Source organism: Salmo salar, chromosome ssa13, assembly GCF_905237065.1.
Source record: "Salmo salar chromosome ssa13, Ssal_v3.1, whole genome shotgun sequence".
In the NCBI taxonomy this organism is placed as follows: domain Eukaryota; kingdom Metazoa; phylum Chordata; class Actinopteri; order Salmoniformes; family Salmonidae; genus Salmo; species Salmo salar.
The window spans coordinates 10197571-10210855 of record NC_059454.1 but is presented as its reverse complement, the minus strand read 5'-3'; the positions used below and the strand labels follow the sequence as shown (position 1 = coordinate 10210855).

Genomic DNA, 13285 nt, shown 5'->3' with positions numbered 1-13285 from the left:
TTTGGTCATTTCAGGGATTTTCTTAGCTCACAGAGTAAGTTTCAACTCAATCAAAAGTACAACCCTTTCGAAATGGCAATGAAGTGCCGTGACCCGGATTCGAACCGTGGTTCCTGCGGCCACAACGCAGAGTACTAACCACTATACGATCACGGCAAGCTAACAGAGATTGCTTGTAGAGCCTACTCATGCTCTGACAGAGAGTTACACAAGCTGGCTAAACTCTTTTCATTTAGCGCTCTAAATGAATAAACTGAAGAACCAGTTGAACTTCAGACAGTTGGTACGTTGTAATTCATTCAAAAAGTTAACTTTTTCCGTGAATTTGGAACATCTCAGTTGCACCCTCCTCAAGTCTTCTCTCCTCTCAACACCTAATTTTGTTAACCCATTGGTTGAGAATAGCAGAGTGCCCTCAACTCTGACCTTTTCCATCAATGTGTTCAATGAACTCCTTAAAAAGGCTCTGCTGAGATTCGAACTCAGGATCTCCTGTTTACTAGACAGGCGCTTTAACCAACTAAGCCACAGCGCCCATAGACAGCACATCTGATGCAGGTAAGGTCACCGCCACACGTATTTATGTCAAACCAGTCTCGTTCATTTAACCCATATCTCTGTCTTGCAAAATCACATCACAAAACAGATGTTATTTACTAATTTTGGAATCGATATGGACACCTTCAATTGTCTAGCAACAGGGTTTCTTATGCTATGTTTTGGGACACAAAGTGGGCCTGAGTATGTGAGAGGTGGGCAGCGAGATATCAGTAAACATTTGTAGTCACATACTATTTCTTCTTAATTTGGGTCATTCGAGGACAGTACATTTTTCATTTGGGTCTCGAGCTGAATAAACTCAAGATCCTCTGACATGGAATCTTAAACTACGGTTTGGGACCCAAAGTGGGCATTAACCTGTTGGGGCTAGGGGGCAGTATTTTCACGGCTAGATAAAAAAACGTACCCGATTTAATCTGTTTACTAATCCTACCCAGTAACTAGAATATGCATATACTTATTATATATGGATAGAAAACACCCTAAAGTTTCTAAAACTGTTTGAATGGTGTCTGTGAGTATAACAGAACTCATTTGGCAGGCAAAACCCTGAGACATTTTCTGTCAGGAAGTGGATACCTGATGTGTTGAATTACCTTTAAGCCTATGCCATTGAAACACACAGGGGTTGATTAATGTTTTGGCACTTCCTATTGCTTCCACTAGATGTCACCAGCCTTTACAAAGTGTTTTGAGTCTTTTACTGTGAGATCTGACCGAACAAGAGCCATGGAACGGTGATGGCCGATTAGACTCTGGCGCGCGAGTTCATGTTGGGTACCCTCGTTCCAATACGTTATAAAAGAGAATGCATTCGTCCACCTTGAATATTATTCATGTTCTGGTTAAAAAAGGCACTAATGATTTATGCTATACAACGTTTGACATGTTTGAACGAACGTAAATATATTTTTTCACCTCGTTCATGACGAGAAGTCCGGCTGGCTTAGATCATGTGCTAACAACAAAGAGCTTTTTGGATATAAATGATGAGCTTTTTTGAACAAAACTACATTCGTTATGGACCTGGGATTCCTGGAAGTGACATCTGATGAAGAGAATCAAAGGTAATGGATTATTTACATAGTATTTTCGATTTTAGATCTCTCCAACATGGCCGTTTGCTATACAGGCAAAGCATATTTTTCTGGGCGCAGTGCTCAGATTATTGCAAAGTTTGATTTCCCAGTAAGGTTATTTTTAAATCTGGCAAGTTGATTGCGTTCAAGAGATGTAAATCTATAATTCTTTAAATGACAATATAATATTTTACCAATGTTTTCTAATTTTAATTATTTAATTTGTGGTGCTGACTTGACTGCCGGTTATTGGAGGGAAACGATTTCCTCAACATCAATGCCATAGTAAAACGCTGTTTTTGGATATAAATATGAACTTGATTGAACTAAAAATGCATGCATTGTCTAACATAATGTCCTAGGAGTGTCATCTGATGGAGATTGTAAAAGGTTAGTGCATCATTTTAGCTGGTTTTATGGTTTTGGTGACGCCTGTCTTTGAATTGACAAAACATTACACACAGCTATTGTCAATGTACTCTCCTAACATAATCTAACTTTATGCTTTCGCCGTAAAACCTTTTTGAAATCGGACAACGTGGTTAGATTAAGGAGATGTTTATCTTTCAAAGGGTGTAAGATAGTTGTATGTTTGAAACATTTTAATTTTGACATTTATTTGGTTTCAAATTTGCCGCTCTTGAAATGCACCTGCTGTTGATAGGGTGCACCACGGGTGGCACGCTAGCGTCCCCACATAGCCCCAAGAAGTTAACATGTGATAGGTGTGTCACGAGATATGAGTAAACATTCAGAATCATACACTATTTCTTCATCATTTTGGTCGTTTCGGGGAGTTTCTTGGCTCACAGAGTAAGTTTCAACTCAATCAAAATTACAACCCTTTCAAAATGGCAATGAAGTGCCGTGACCCGGATTCGAACCGGGGTTGCTGCAGCCACAACGCAGAGTACTAACCACTATACGATCACGGCAAGCTAACAGAAATTGCTTGTAGACCCTACTCATGCTCTGACAGAGAGTTGTACAAGCTGGCCAAACTCTTTTCATTTAGCACTCGAAATGAATAAACTGAAGAATCAGTTGAACTTCAGACAGTTGGTACGTTGTAATTCATTCAAAAAGTGATCTTTTCCGTGAATTTGGAACATCTCAATTGCACCCTCCTCAAGTTTTCTCTACTCTCAACACTCCTAATTCTGTTAACCCATTGTTTGAGAAAAGCAGAGTGCCCTCCACTCTAACCTTTTCCATCAATGTGTTCAATGAACTGCTTGAAAAGGCTCTGCTGAGATTCGAACTCAGGATCTCCTGTTTACTAGACAGGCGCTTTAACCAACTAAGCCACAGTGCCCATAGACATCACATCTGATGCAGGTAAGGTCACCGCCACACGTATTTAAGTCATAACAGTCTCGTTCATTTAACCTGTTGGGGCTAGGGGGCAGTATTTTCACGGCTGGATAAAAAAACGTACCCGATTTAATCTGGTTACTAATCCTACCCAGTAACTAGAATATGCATATACTTATTATATATGGATAGAAAACACCCTAAAGTTTCTAAAACTGTTTGAATGGTGTCTGTGAGTATAACAGAACTCATTTGGCAGGCAAAACCCTGAGACATTTTCTGACAGGAAGTGGATACCTGATGTGTTGAATTACCTTTAAGCCTATGCCATTGAAACACACAGGGGTTGATTAATGTTTTGGCACTTCCTATTGCTTCCACTAGATGTCACCAGCCTTTACAAAGTGTTTTGAGTCTTTTACTGTGAGATCTGACCGAACAAGAGCCATGGAACGGTGATGGCCTATTAGACTCTGGCGCGCGAGTTCATGTTGGGTACCCTCGTTCCAATACGTTATAAAAGAGAATGCATTCGTCCACCTTGAATATTATTCATGTTCTGGTTAAAAAAGGCACTAATGATTTATGCTATACAACGTTTGACATGTTTGAACGAACGTAAATATATTTTTTCATGACGAGAAGTCCGGCTGGCTTAGATCATGTGCTAACAACACGGATCTTTTTGGATATAAATGATGAGCTTTTTTGAACAAAACTACATTCGTTATGGACCTGGGAATCCGGGAAGTGACATCTGATGAAGAGAATCAAAGGTAATGGATTATTTACATAGTATTTTCGATTTTAGATCTCTCCAACATGGCTGTTTGTCTGTATAGCAAAGCATATTTTTCTGGGCGCAGTGCTCAGATTATTGCAAAGTGTGATTTCCCAGTAAGGTTATTTTTAAATCTGGCAAGTTGATTGCGTTCAAGAGATGTAAATCTATAATTCTTTAAATGACAATATAATATTTTACCAATGTTTTCTAATTTTAATTATTTAATTTGTGGTGCTGACTTGACTGCCGGTTATTGGAGGGAAACGATTTCCTCAACATCAATGCCATAGCAAAAACGCTGTTTTTGGATATAAATATGAACTTGATAGAACTAAAAATGCATGCATTGTCTAACATAATGTCCTAGGAGTGTCATCTGATGGAGATTGTAAAAGGTTAGTGCATCATTTTAGCTGGTTTTATGGTTTTGGTGACCCTGGCTTTGAATTGACAAAACATTACACACAGCTATTGTCAATGTACTCTCCTAACATAATCTAACTTTATGCTTTCGCCGTAAAACCTTTTTGAAATCGGACAACGTTGTTAGATTAAGGAGATGTTTATCTTTCAAAGGGTGTAAGATAGTTGTATGTTTGAAAAATTTGAATTTTGACATTTATTTGGTTTCAAATTTGCCGCTCTTGAAATGCACCTGCTGTTGATAGGGTGCACCACGGGTGGCACGCTAGCGTCCCACATAGCCCCAAGAAGTTAACCTGTTAGGGCTAGGGGGCAGTATTGACACGGCTGGATAAAAAACATACCCGATTTAATCTGGTTACCACTCCTACCCAGTAACTAGAATATGCATATACTTATTACATATGGATAGAAAACACCCTAAATTTTCTAAAACTGTTTGAATGGTGTCTGTGAGTATAACAGAACTCAAATGGCAGGTCAAAACCTGAGAGATTCCTTTACAGGAAGTGGCCTGTCTGACCATTTCTTGAACTTCTTTTCCATCTCTATCATTTACTAAGGATGTCTGCTCTAACGTGACACTTCCCACGTCGTCCATAGGCGCTCAGAGCCTATGGACACCTTCAATTGTCTAGCAACAGGGTTTCTTATGCTATGTTTTGGGAGAGATGGGAGATCCTGAGTTCGAATCTCAGCAGAGCCTTTTCAAGCAGTTCATTGAACACATTGATGGAAAAGCTCAGAATGGAGGGCACTCTGCTATTCTCAACCAATGGGTTAACAGAATTAGGAGTGTTGAGAGGAGAGAACTTGAGGAGGGTGCAATTGAGATATTCCAAATTCACGGAAAAAGAGAGCTTTTTGAATGAATTACAACGTACCAACTGTCTGAAGTTCAACTGGTTCTTCAGTTTATTCATTTCGAGCGCTAAATGAAAAGAGTTTAGCCAGCTTGTACACCTGTCTGTCAGAGCATGAGTAGGCTCTAGAAGCAGTCTCTGTTAGCTTGCAGTGATCGTATAGTGTTTAGTACTCTGCGTTGTGGCCGCAGCAACCCCGGTTCGAATCCGGGTCACGGCACTTCATTGCCATTTCGAAAGGGTTGTAATTTTGATTGAGTTGAAACTTACTCTGTGAGCTAAGAAACTCCCCGAAACGACCAAAATGATGAAGAAATAGTGTATGATTCTGAATGTTTACTCATATCTCGTGACACACCTATCACATGTTAATGCCAACTTTGGGTCCCAAACCGTAGTTTAAGAATCCATGTCAGAGGATCTTGAGTTTATTCAGCTCGAGACCCAAATGAAAAATGTACTGTCCTCGAATGACCCAAATTAAGAAGAAATAGTATGTGACTTCAAAAGTTTACTGATATCTCGCTGCCCACCTCTCACATACTCAGGCCCACTTTGGGTCCCAAAACATAGCATAACAAACCCTGTTGCTAGACAATTGAAGGTGTCCATATCGATTCCAAAATTAGTAAGTAACATCTGTTTTGTGATGTGATTTTGCAAGACAGAGATATGGGTTAAATGAACGAGACTGGTTTGACTTAAATACGTGTGGCGGTGACCATACCTGCATTAGACGTGAGGTCTATGGGCGCTGTGGCTTAGTTGGTTAAAGCACCAGTCTAGTAAACAGGAGATCCTGAATTCGAATCTCAGCGGAGCATTTTCAAGCAGTTCATTGAACACATTGATGGAAAAGGTCAGAGTGGAGGGCACTCAGCTATTCTCAACCAATTGGTTAACAGAATTATGAGTGTTGAGAGGAGCGAAAACTTGAGGAGGGTGCAATTAAGATATTCCAAATTCACGGAAAAAGAGAGCTTTTTGAATGAATTACAACGTACCAACTGTCTGAAGTTCAACTGGTTCTTCAGTTTATTCATTTCGAGCTCTAAATGAAAAGAGTTTAGCCAGCTTGTACAACTCTCTGTCAGAGCATGAGTAGGCTCTATAAGCCATATCTGTTAGCTTGCCGTGATCGTATAGTGGTTAGGACTCTGTGTTGTGGCCGCAGCAACCCTGGTTCGAATCTGGGTCACGGCACTTCATTGCCATTTCGAAAGGGTTGTAATTTTGATTGAGTTGAAACTTACTCTGTGAGCTAAGAAACTCCCCGAAACGACCAAAATGATGAAGAAATAGTGTATGATTCTGAATGTTTACTCATATCTCGTGACACACCTATCACATGTTAATGCCAACTTTGGGTCCCAAACCGTAGTTTAAGAATCCATGTCAGAGGATCTTGAGTTTATTCAGCTCGAGACCCAAATGAAAAATGTACTGTCCTCGAATGACCCAAATTAAGAAGAAATAGTATGTGACTTCAAAAGTTTACTGATATCTCGCTGCCCACCTCTCACATACTCAGGCCCACTTTGGGTCCCAAAACATAGCATAAGAAACCCTGTTGCTAGACAATTGAAGGTGTCCATATCGATTCCAAAATGAGCAAATAACATCTGTTTTGTGATGTGATTTTGCAAGACAGAGATATGGGTTAAATGAACGAGACTGGTTTGACTTAAATACGTGTGGCGGTGACCATACCTGCATTAGACGTGAGGTCTATGGGCGCTGTGGCTTAGTTGGTTAAAGCGCCTGTCTAGTAAACAGGAGATCCTGAGTTTGAATCTCAGCAGAGCCTTTTCAAGCAGTTCATTGAACACATTGATGGAAAAGGTCAGAGTGGAGGGCACTCTGCTATTCTCAACCAATGGGTTAACAGAATTAGGAGTGTTGAGAGGAGAGAAAACTTGAGGAGGGAGCAATTGAGATATTCCAAATTCACGGAAAAAGAGAGCTTTTTGAATGAATTACAACGTACCAACTGTCTGAAGTTCAACTGGTTCTTCAGTTTATTCATTTCGAGCGCTAAATGAAAAGAGTTTAGCAAGCTTGTACAACTCTCTGTCAGAGCTTGAGTAGGCTCTACAAGCAATCTCTGTTAGCTTGCCGTGATCGTATAGTGCTTAGTACTCTGTGTTGTGGCCGCAGAAACCCCGGTTCGAATCCGGGTCACGGCACTAGATTGCCATTTTGAAAGGGTTGTAATTTTGATTGAATTGAAATTTACTCTGTGAGCTAAGAAACTCCTCGAAACGACCAAAATGATGAAGAAATAGTGTATGATTCTGAATGTTTACTCATATCTCGCGACACACCTATCACATGTTAATGCCCACTTTGGGTCCCAAACCGTAGTTTAAGAATCCATGTCAGAGGATCTTGAGTTTATTCAGCTCGAGACCCAAATGAAAAATGTACTGTCCTCGAATGACCCAAATTAAGAAGAAATAGTATGTGACTACAAATGTTTACTGATATCTCGCTGCCCACCTCTCACATACTCAGGCCCACTTTGGGTCCCAAAACATAGCATAAGAAACCCTGTTGCAAGACAATTGAAGGTGTCCATATCGATTCCAAAATTAGTAAATAACATCTGTTTTGTGATGTGATTTTGCAAGACAGAGATATGGGTTAAATGAACCAGACTGGTTTGACTTAAACACGTGTGGCGGTGACCTTACCTGTATCAGATGTGATGTCTAGGGGCGCTGTGGCTTAGTTGGTTAAAGCGCCTGTCTAGTAAACAGGAGATCCTGAGTTCGAATCTCAACAGAGCCTTTTCAAGCAGTTCATGTAACAAATTGATGGAAATGGTCAGAGTGGAAGGCACTCTGCTTTTCTCAACCAATGGTTAACAGAATTAGGAGTGTTGAGAGGAGAGAACTTGAGGAGGGTGCAATTGAGATGTTCCAAATTCACGGAAAAAGATACCTTTTTGAATGAATTACAACGTACCAACTGTCTGAAGTTCAACTGGTTCTTCAGTTTATTCATTTCGAGCGCTAAATGAAAAGAGTTTAGCAAGCTTGTACAACTCTCTGTCAGAGCTTGAGTAGGCTCTACAAGCAATCTCTGTTAGCTTGCCGTGATCGTATAGTGCTTAGTACTCTGTGTTGTGGCCGCAGAAACCCCGGTTCGAATCCGGGTCACGGCACTAGATTGCCATTTTGAAAGGGTTGTAATTTTGATTGAATTGAAATTTACTCTGTGAGCTAAGAAACTCCTCGAAACGACCAAAATGATGAAGAAATAGTGTATGATTCTGAATGTTTACTCATATCTCGCGACACACCTATCACATGTTAATGCCCACTTTGGGTCCCAAACCGTAGTTTAAGAATCCATGTCAGAGGATCTTGAGTTTATTCAGCTCGAGACCCAAATGAAAAATGTACTGTCCTCGAATGACCCAAATTAAGAAGAAATAGTATGTGACTACAAATGTTTACTGATATCTCGCTGCCCACCTCTCACATACTCAGGCCCACTTTGGGTCCCAAAACATAGCATAAGAAACCCTGTTGCAAGACAATTGAAGGTGTCCATATCGATTCCAAAATTAGTAAATAACATCTGTTTTGTGATGTGATTTTTCAAGACAGAGATATGGGTTAAATGAACGAGACTGGTTTGACTTAAACACGTGTGGCGGTGACCTTACCTGTATCAGATGTGATGTCTATGGGCGCTGTGGCTTAGTTGGTTAAAGCGCCTGTCTAGTAAACAGGAGATCCTGAGTTCGAATCTCAGCAGAGCCTTTTCAAGCAGTTCATGTAACAAATTGATGGAAATGGTCAGAGTGGAAGGCACTCTGCTTTTCTCAACCAATGGTTAACAGAATTAGGAGTGTTGAGAGGAGAGAAAACTTGAGGAGGGTGCAATTGAGATGTTCCAAATTCACAGAGAAAGATACGTTTTTGAATGAATTACAACGTACCAACTGTCTGAAGTTCAACTGCTTCTTCAGTTTATTCATTTCGAGCGCTAAATGAAAAGAGTTTAGCAAGCTTGTACAACTCTCTGTCAGAGCATGGGTAGGCTCTACAAGCAATCTCTGTTAGCTTGCCGTGATCGTATAGTGGTTAGTACTCTGCGTTGTGACCGCAGCAACCCCGGTTCGTATCCGGGTCACGGCACTTCATTGCCATTTCGAAAGGGTTGTAATTTTGATTGAGTTCAAACTTACTCTGTGAGCTAAGAAACTCCTCGAAACGACCAAAATGATGAAGAAATACTGTATGATTCTGAATGTTTACTCATATCTCGCGACACACCTATCACATGTTAATGCCCACTTTGTGTCCCAAACCGTAGTTTAAGAATCCATGTCAGAGGATCTTGAGTGTATTCAGCTCGAGACCCAAATGAAAAATGTACTGTCCTCGAATGACCCAAATTATGAAGAAATAGTATGTGACTACAAATGTTTACTGATATCTCGCTGCCCAACTCTCACATACTCAGGCCCACTTTGGGTCCCAAAACATAGCATAAGAAACCCTGTTGCTAGACAATTGAAGGTGTCCATATCGATTCCAAAATTAGTAAATAACATCTGTTTTGTGATGTGATTTTGCAAGACAGAGATATGGGTTAAATGAACGAGACTGGTTTGACTTAAATACGTGTGGCGGTGACATTACCTGCATCAGACATGATGTCTATGGGCGCTGTGGCTTAGTTGGTTAAAGCGCCTGTCTAGTAAACAGGAGATCCTGAGTTCGAATCTCAGCAGAGCCTTTTCAAGCAGTTCATTGAACACATTGATGGAAAAGGGCACTCTGCTATTCTCAACCAATGGGTTAACAGAATTAGGAGTGTTGAGAGGAGAGAAAACTTGAGGAGGGTGCAATTGAGATGTTCCAAATTCACGGAAAAATATACCTTTTTGAATGAATTACTACGTACCAACTGTCTGAAGTTCAACTGGTTCTTCAGTTTATTCATTTCGAGCGCTAAATGAAAAGAGTTTAGCAAGCTTGTACAACTCTCTGTCAGAGCATGGGTAGGCTCTACAAGCAATCTCTGTTAGCTTGCCGTGATCGTATAGTGGTTAGTACTCTGCGTTGTGACCGCAGCAACCCCGGTTCGTATCCGGGTCACGGCACTTCATTGCCATTTCGAAAGGGTTGTAATTTTGATTGAGTTCAAACTTACTCTGTGAGCTAAGAAACTCCTCGAAACGACCAAAATGATGAAGAAATACTGTATGATTCTGAATGTTTACTCATATCTCGCGACACACCTATCACATGTTAATGCCCACTTTGTGTCCCAAACCGTAGTTTAAGAATCCATGTCAGAGGATCTTGAGTGTATTCAGCTCGAGACCCAAATGAAAAATGTACTGTCCTCGAATGACCCAAATTATGAAGAAATAGTATGTGACTACAAATGTTTACTGATATCTCGCTGCCCAACTCTCACATACTCAGGCCCACTTTGGGTCCCAAAACATAGCATAAGAAACCCTGTTGCTAGACAATTGAAGGTGTCCATATCGATTCCAAAATTAGTAAATAACATCTGTTTTGTGATGTGATTTTGCAAGACAGAGATATGGGTTAAATGAACGAGACTGGTTTGACTTAAATACGTGTGGCGGTGACATTACCTGCATCAGACATGATGTCTATGGGCGCTGTGGCTTAGTTGGTTAAAGCGCCTGTCTAGTAAACAGGAGATCCTGAGTTCGAATCTCAGCAGAGCCTTTTCAAGCAGTTCATTGAACACATTGATGGAAAAGGGCACTCTGCTATTCTCAACCAATGGGTTAACAGAATTAGGAGTGTTGAGAGGAGAGAAAACTTGAGGAGGGTGCAATTGAGATGTTCCAAATTCACGGAAAAATATACCTTTTTGAATGAATTACTACGTACCAACTGTCTGAAGTTCAACTGGTTCTTCAGTTTATTCATTTCGAGTGCTAAATGAAAAGAGTTTAGCAAGCTTGTACAACTCTCTGTCAGAGCATGGGTAGCCTCTACAAGCAATCTCTGTTAGCTTGCCGTGATCGTATAGTGGTTAGTACTCTGCGTTGTGGCCGCAGCAACCCCGGTTTGAATCCGGGTCACGGCACTAGATTGCTATTTTGAAAGGGTTGTAATTTTGATTGAGTTGAAACTTACTCTGTGACCTAAGAAACTCCCCGAAACGACCAAAATGATGAAGAAATAGTGTATGATTCTGAATGTCTACTCATATCTCGTGACACACCTATCACATGTTAATGCCCACTTTGGGTCCCAAACCGTAGTTTAAGAATCTATGTCAGAGGATCTTGAGTTTATTCAGCTTTAGACCCAAATGAAAAATGTACTGTCCTCGAATGACCCAAATTAAGAAGAAATAGTATGTGACTACAAATGTTTACTGATATCTCGCTGCCCACCTCTCACATACTCAGGCCCACTTTGGGTCCCAAAACATAGCATAAGAAACCCTGTTGCAAGACAATTGAAGGTGTCCATATCGATTCCAAAATTATTAAATAACATCTGTTTTGTGATGTGATTTTGCAAGACAGAGATATGGGTTAAATGAACCAGACTGGTTTGACTTAAATACGTGTGGCGGTGACCTTACCTGTATCAGATGTGATGTCTATGGGCGCTGTGGCTTAGTTGGTTAAAGCGCCTGTCTAGTAAACAGGAGATCCTGAGTTCGAATCTCAGCAGAGCCTTTTCAAGCAGTTCATGTAACAAATTGATGGAAAAGGTCAGAGTGGTAGGCACTCTGCTTTTCTCAACCAATGGTTAACAGAATTACGAGTGTTGAGAGGAGAGAAGACTTGAGGAGGGTGCAATTGAGATATTCCAAATTCACGGAAAAAGATAACTTTTTGAATGAATTACTACGTACCAACTGTCTGAAGTTCAACTGGTTCTTCAGTTTATTCATTTCGAGTGCTAAATGAAAAGAGTTTAGCAAGCTTGTACAACTCTCTGTCAGAGCATGGGTAGCCTCTACAAGCAATCTCTGTTAGCTTGCCGTGATCGTATAGTGGTTAGTACTCTGCGTTGTGGCCGCAGCAACCCCGGTACGAATCCGGGTCACGGCACTTCATTGCTATTTCGAAAGGGTTGTAATTTTGATTGAGTTGAAACTTACTCTGTGAGCTAAGAAACTCCCCGAAACGACTAAAATGATGAAGAAATGGTGTATGATTCTGAATGTTTACTCATATCTCGTGACACACCTATCACATGTTAATGCCCACTTTGGGTCCCAAACCGTAGTTTAGAATCCATGTCAGAGGATCTTGAGTTTATTCAGCTCGAGACCCAAATGAAAAATGTACTGTCCTCGAATGACCCAAATTAAGATGAAATAGTATGTGACTACAAATGTTTACTGATATCTCGCTGCCCACCTCTCACATACTCAGGCCCACTTTGGGTCCCAAAACATAGCATAAGAAACCCTGTTGCTAGACAATTGAAGGTGTCCATATCGATTCCAAAATTAGTAAATAACATCTGTTTTGTGATGTGATTTTGCAAGACAGAGATATGGGTTAAATGAACGAGACTGGTTTGACTTAAATACGTGTGGCGGTGACCTTACCTGCATCAGACATGATGTCTATGGGTGCTGTGGCTTAGTTGGTTAAAGCGCCTGTCTAGTAAACAGGAGATCCTAAGTTTGAATCTCAGCTGAGCCTTTTCAAGCAGTTCATTGAACACATTGATGGAAAAGTTCAGAGTGGAGGGCACTCTGCTATTCTCAACCAATGGGTTAACAGAATTAGGAGTGTTGAGAGGAGAGAAAACTTGAGGACGGTGCAATTGAGATGTTCCAAATTCACGGAGAAAGATAACTTTTTGAATGAATTACAACGTACCAACTGTCTGAAGTTCAACTGGTTCTTCAGTTTATTCATTTCGAGCGCTAAATGAAAAGAGTTTAGCCAGCTTGTACACCTCTCTGTCAGAGCATGAGTAGGCTCTACAAGCATTCTCTGTTCGCTTGCCGTGATCGTATAGTGGTTAGGACTCTGCGTTGATGCCGCAGCAACCCCGGTTCGAATCCGGGTCACGGCACTTCATTGCCATTTCGAAAGGGTTGTAATTTTGATTGAGTTGAAACATACTCTGTGAGCTAAGAAACTCCCCGAAACGACCAAAATGATGAAGAAATAGTGTATGATTCTGAATGTTTACTCATATCTCGTGACACACCTATCACATGTTAATCCCCTTTTTGGGTCCCAAACCGTAGTTTAAGAATCCATGTCAGAGGATCTTGAG

General features: G+C 40.7%; 12 non-coding genes across 12 annotated transcripts; 8 read left to right on the top strand and 4 right to left on the bottom strand.

Moving 5' to 3' along the window:
* Positions 1-84: 84 nt before the first annotated feature.
* Positions 85-156, bottom strand: trnah-gug (transfer RNA histidin (anticodon GUG)). The gene has a single exon. It is a non-coding gene; the product is annotated as a tRNA-His (tRNA).
* A 305-nt stretch (positions 157-461) lies between these two features.
* trnat-agu (transfer RNA threonine (anticodon AGU)) lies at positions 462-535 on the bottom strand. The gene has a single exon. It is a non-coding gene; the product is annotated as a tRNA-Thr (tRNA).
* Positions 536-2503: 1968 nt separating this feature from the next.
* On the bottom strand, positions 2504-2575 carry trnah-gug (transfer RNA histidin (anticodon GUG)). Its single transcript has one exon. It is a non-coding gene; the product is annotated as a tRNA-His (tRNA).
* Positions 2576-2881: 306 nt separating this feature from the next.
* trnat-agu (transfer RNA threonine (anticodon AGU)) lies at positions 2882-2955 on the bottom strand. Its single transcript has one exon. It is a non-coding gene; the product is annotated as a tRNA-Thr (tRNA).
* Positions 2956-6757: 3802 nt separating this feature from the next.
* trnat-agu (transfer RNA threonine (anticodon AGU)) lies at positions 6758-6831 on the top strand. The gene has a single exon. It is a non-coding gene; the product is annotated as a tRNA-Thr (tRNA).
* A 909-nt stretch (positions 6832-7740) lies between these two features.
* Positions 7741-7814, top strand: trnat-agu (transfer RNA threonine (anticodon AGU)). The gene has a single exon. It is a non-coding gene; the product is annotated as a tRNA-Thr (tRNA).
* A 906-nt stretch (positions 7815-8720) lies between these two features.
* trnat-agu (transfer RNA threonine (anticodon AGU)) lies at positions 8721-8794 on the top strand. Its single transcript has one exon. It is a non-coding gene; the product is annotated as a tRNA-Thr (tRNA).
* Positions 8795-9702: 908 nt separating this feature from the next.
* Positions 9703-9776, top strand: trnat-agu (transfer RNA threonine (anticodon AGU)). Its single transcript has one exon. It is a non-coding gene; the product is annotated as a tRNA-Thr (tRNA).
* Positions 9777-10673: 897 nt separating this feature from the next.
* On the top strand, positions 10674-10747 carry trnat-agu (transfer RNA threonine (anticodon AGU)). The gene has a single exon. It is a non-coding gene; the product is annotated as a tRNA-Thr (tRNA).
* A 295-nt stretch (positions 10748-11042) lies between these two features.
* trnah-gug (transfer RNA histidin (anticodon GUG)) lies at positions 11043-11114 on the top strand. The gene has a single exon. It is a non-coding gene; the product is annotated as a tRNA-His (tRNA).
* A 530-nt stretch (positions 11115-11644) lies between these two features.
* trnat-agu (transfer RNA threonine (anticodon AGU)) lies at positions 11645-11718 on the top strand. Its single transcript has one exon. It is a non-coding gene; the product is annotated as a tRNA-Thr (tRNA).
* Positions 11719-13006: 1288 nt separating this feature from the next.
* On the top strand, positions 13007-13078 carry trnai-gau (transfer RNA isoleucine (anticodon GAU)). Its single transcript has one exon. It is a non-coding gene; the product is annotated as a tRNA-Ile (tRNA).
* Positions 13079-13285: the final 207 nt, after the last annotated feature.